Raw genomic sequence first — 5283 nt, 5'->3', positions numbered from 1 at the left:
AATCATTTAATCATTTGTTTTCTTATTAAATTATACGATATTTGTTTTCTAACTTAATAAACTGGTTTTTTTTATAAAAATCTAATTTATAAAAAAATAGTAATAATAAATGTTTTATAAAATTACTTAACTAATAATTTTTAACAGACAAAATAAGAAATTTTTAGCAGAACAAAACGACATCATTTTATTCAAAATGAAATAATTTTTTTACGCAAAAGGTAAGCAATAGCGACGTTTATACGCCGCAAACAATAATTTTACTTTAAAAAAATCCTGCCATTTTATCCCCAAATTTCCCCCCATGAAACCCCTAATTTCCCCCCTAAAACTCTTAAGTTTGCAAACACGCGGTCTCTCTTGCTTTCTTTCCCTCCCTCCTTCCCTGCGACACTATAAAAAAAATCCCTAAAGAAAAATTTAACAAGAATCGATTATATTCAAAAACAAAAAAAGAAGAGGAAAATGGAGACACCAAAGACCATTCGGCATGAAATTGGAGGAGTCCAGAACGGCGTGCTGCGATTCGGTCTCCAAGGCATTAAGAGCAACCTCGTCGGATCTTACCCTCTCCAATCTGCTTACGAGTAAAAGAATCATTGAAGTATCAGGTGTTTCCAGATTAGGGTTTAGTATTGGCGAAGTCGGAAGTAGAGTTGTCAATCTTTGTAATAAAAAATCACTTTATTTTCAGGTTAGTCTCTATTATTGTTGTTCCTAAAATTTACTAAAATTTGGGTTCCTAAAAGTTTGGTTTCTTCAATGATCAGTTTAATCTTTTCAGGTTTGGAGCCATCAAACACTGGTGGTGTTGTCTTCTTTATGTTTCGGACTGTGAGATTGGAGAAGAGGATAAAAGAGACAGATAACTACAGCAAAACAGGTTTGTTCTAGAAGGTGATGCCAGTTTTCCTTTTAAATTAGGATAAATGTGATTTTATCATGTGATTTGCGTTCTTAAAAGCGGCTGACGCTGATGCATTGGTGTATGTATTGGAAGCTTAAGTTTTTATTTTGTAGCATTAAGTTTTCTGTAGCGTTAAGTTTTTATTTTGTATGCATTGGTGTATGTGATTTTATCATGAGGATAAATGTTTTCTGTAGAATTAAGTTTTCAAAAGAATTTTTATTTTGAGATGCTTACTTTGCCTGCATCAATGATGCTTTTTAACAGTGTTCTTAGGTGTGTGCCTAGGTGCATTAGACCAAGGTAGTTGGTATTATACTGGTGGACGTACCATTTTTGTTTTGATACATATTGGTACGAATGTATTTCAATTTACTGTTTTGGATTTATTGGTATTTTTGTTGTTCCCATTTACTACTAGAATGGGATGTTCCTGTTAGTACGGGCGATACCTGTACAAAATTAACTTCCTTGCATTAGACAACAAAAGCATCTGCAGAGTTTAGACCCTTTTGGATGAGACGCATTTGATCAAGCGCACTTTTTTGTGAGGCTATGAGTGCAAAAAACTTGCATAAAATCTCTTTAGTTTCTTTCTTTTTAAAAATCATTACCTATAACTTTACTAGTAAGAAAGGAGATATATCAAACCCACCACTTCTCAATATCTGAGCATTTAACATATGGACATGGAATCATAAGGAAACCATGTATATTGACCAATGAAAGAAAAATAAAATTTTGTCTTGAACTGCTATTCACTTTGGTAAGTATTTTTGTGTATTCAACCTTGGCAATATGTGGGATCTAGTGCCTAGATTGCACCATTGTCCTCATGACAACAATGGTTTTTAAATATGCATGCCTTAGTTTCATATTTTCTTTTGCAAACATGACTGCTATCATGTTCTAGAACTGGTAGCCCAGCATTGCCAAGGCATGGGCCTAGACTGGACTAAGCATTGCACCTAAACATTAGACAACAAAAGCATATAGATCTCTGGAGAGGTGTAAATGAATATGATCAACTGCATGTGTATTCAATAACAATGACCATTAGGAAATCATATGTATTGGCCAATGAAAGATTAAAAATTTTTTGCATGATTTTTAGATAAAAGGGACCAGTTGTTAGTGTTTGCTATCATATCTTAAGCTAATTTATATGTACACCGCCACACATAAAAACACAAATTTATATACATTGCCTCGTCTGCGGCAAGTGCTTTTTCCACACCTTGCCTTTTGAGTAATATAAAGGGTTCTAGTGCCTAGAATACCTTGTGCTCTTTGCAACATTTGGCTTGTCCTACATTTCTTAAATTTTTTTCTAATTCAAATTCATATTTACTGTTTTTTGAAGAAAAATTAATAATAATTTTGTTTTGTCATTTCTTCTAATATTAATAACTAGCTACTTATATATATTAGAGAATCAAATATTCACCAAGTCAATGGAGTATATAATTTAAATAAATTATCCTTGAGATAGTACCGAACCACTTTTCCTCTTTGAAATTGCTTTAACCAGTGAAATGCTTCGGTAGTTTGCTATCTTTGAGGTGGAAATTATTGATGTCTATTTTGGACTTTGGAGCTATAATTTCATTTTTCTTATATGCAATTTTATTTTTATTATTTTTCTTTTATACAGGATGAGAACCGGTATAGTGCAGGAAGGAGTGCACAAAAATCTGAAACGTGTAGAGAAAGCTCGCATTCTAGTTAGCAAATTGCCATGTAAGCTTCTAGTAGTAATCTTACATCTTGAAGTAGGTTTCTGTGACATATTAACTTAATCTCCTTTGTTAAATAGAAAACATGCTTTATTGCAATGCAAGATTTAGTTGATTTGCTTATATGCTTGCTGTTTCTTTTTACATATGTTACCAATATCATGCATTTGATTCATTTATATTACTTTTCAATGAGTAGGCAACTAGGTGATATCTGTTTGGTTCGGTCGGGTTTTTTAGATTTTTTCAACTTTCCATTATAATTCGATTCGGTTCTCGATTTTTGCATATAACTCTTTTTTTAATATTTTAGACTTATTTTTATAAAATTATCATGTATACAAGCTGGGGGGAAACCTATAAAGTGGTATGAAGAAGGAAAGTCTGGCAAATATTTCTACACAATGTTTGCTTTTAGCCTCACTAGATTTTCCTTGTGATCTGTAAATTCCAAAGTAATTTTGCAGTCTTTTAAGAACTTTCTTCCTACTTCTACTTGTGTTCCTAGTTGGAATGTTATGCTAAGGTCAGGCGATTAATTGAGCTGATCTGAGCTTGACTTGAAATTCAAAGCTTCGAAACTTGATTTGAGTTTAATCAAGTTTCACTTCTAAAATTAGATCTCAATTCGAGATAGAAATTTGAACTTGAGTTTGTTCAATTAGGCTCTTTTACTTAATGCCCTCAATTTTCATGCTCAACTTCAAATTTTATTATTTATTCCTAAGCTTAAGCTCCAATTTGAAATGAGATTTTTCAGTACAGTTAAAAGGTAAAAAGACCTCAATCAAACTCGTGTGATACTCTAATCAAGCATTAAGGTACTCGAATTTGATCTGCTTAATAGCTCAAACTCGACTCAACACCACACAAGTCTAATTTGAGAATTTCTGAGAAGGATCCACAAATAATAACTGAATTATTGCCAAGTATGAAATAATGGTGATACTTATCAACTCTAGTGATCGCATATCTGGATAAGAAACTGGAGGCCTAGGGGCATATGATGCAGACATTTATTGACTACCGCTGTGCATTTTTGGCTTTTACTGCCTGCATATATTTGGTTTTAGTGTTCCTGTCTGCATGAATTTGCTTGCGAAATTTATGTTGTTGTTAATGGTTTTTATTTTAAACTTAAGTTGTGTCTGCCAATATACTCTCAAATCATGATCCTTCTATTTCTTTAGGTTGCTGAGAAGACTGCTCTTCTGCAGAACTTAAACTTGTTCCTATGGCCCTGGAAGGCAGTGCATTTAGAAGCAAGTTTCTTGATACAGATGAACTTATGAGCTACTATAGCTTGTTTGCGGTAAGAAATGACGCCTATTTCTATTTTATGGTACCTGGAATGGTTTAATACTTCACCGTCTATAATATTTCTATTGCCCTTGGATCTTATGTTGTGGGTGTTAGTACCTTACCAATCTCATTAATGTCTTGTTTTATTCTTCCTAAAATTCGAACAATCAGTTATTTAAGTATTTTCATTCAGTTTACATGTTTACCTCTGTTTATCTGAGTTTCAGCAGCATGATCTGAAAATGTACTACTTGCAGACTTTCAGCAGCATGATCCGAAAACGGCTGCGGAAAACCAAAATTGTCAAGAAAATTAGCCAAATGCTGGTGAATCACCTTGGACTAAATTTGACCAAAGATGATCTGTAAAACGTGGTTGATTTAATGAAGCCATATAGTCAGATAAACAATGGAATAGAATATCTAAAATCCTCCCCTTGATGTTAGTAACTAACTTGTTTGTCATTTTAAATATGCAAGTCAATTGCTATTAATAATTTTTTGTTGGATATTTTTTGGACTGAAATAATTTCTGGGGATAGTCTAGAATCTTAAATTTTATAGAAAGCCAATAAAGTGCTTGCCTGACGAAATGTGGTGATTAATATACTTGCAAGGTCATACATGCTTTTAATTTTTTAAGAGCTGATAAATGAGTATGACATAGTGCTCATAAATGTTCTAAGGATGTCTTTAGATGAATGGAATTGTTTGATAGTTTGAGGTTATAAATCTTTGTATTGATTTTTCTCAACAATCTAAAGCCTGTCATACTTAGCAAATTTTTCTATGAGAATGGGTGTTTAAGAACTGTGAATTGTCTTGAAATATATGTGGTTGAGATGGTTGATATATTATCAATCATGTAATATATATCACTGTCGTAACAAGTTTTTATAGGATATATTTGAAATGAGTACGAATTTATATCCCTGTTACATGGAAATATATATTTAGCTTTAAAGTTAAAATTTTAATAGAAATTTTAATTTAATTAATATTTTTTATCCTTAAAAGTATATAATTTAAAGTTTAAATTTCAAAAACAAAACATAATATAATATTTATCATACAAATAAATATTATTTAATTAAAATACTTTTTTAAAAGTTATGTTTTAGTGGCGTTTGTCAAACAGTGCCGCTAAAAGTCATCTTTATTGTGGCGTTGGTTGTAGAAGCGTCGCTAAAGGTCATCATCTTTAACGGTGTTTGTGGTAGAAGCGTCGCTAAAGGTCATGATCTTTAGCGGCGTTTAGCGGTATTATTTATAGCGGCATTTTTTGCGGCGCTTAAAAACGCCGCTAAAAGCCTAAAAAAGCACCGTTAAAAGTCTATTT

General features: G+C 32.3%; 1 long non-coding RNA gene across 3 annotated transcripts; it reads left to right on the top strand.

The window, feature by feature from the left end:
• Positions 1–300: 300 nt before the first annotated feature.
• Positions 301–4455, top strand: LOC107950639 (uncharacterized). 3 transcript variants are annotated; one of them, XR_001698135.2, is made up of 5 exons: positions 301–694; positions 785–883; positions 2562–2647; positions 3834–3955; positions 4203–4455. It is a non-coding gene; the product is annotated as an uncharacterized lncRNA (long non-coding RNA). The 3 variants fall into 3 exon arrangements; XR_001698134.2 differs by having other exon boundaries at positions 305–694; positions 785–897; XR_001698136.2 differs by having other exon boundaries at positions 315–694; positions 785–897; positions 4173–4455.
• Positions 4456–5283: the final 828 nt, after the last annotated feature.

This window comes from Gossypium hirsutum, chromosome D03 (assembly GCF_007990345.1).
Source record: "Gossypium hirsutum isolate 1008001.06 chromosome D03, Gossypium_hirsutum_v2.1, whole genome shotgun sequence".
Taxonomy (NCBI): Eukaryota; Viridiplantae; Streptophyta; class Magnoliopsida; order Malvales; family Malvaceae; genus Gossypium; species Gossypium hirsutum.
This window is presented reverse-complemented; position numbering and strand designations above follow the sequence as displayed.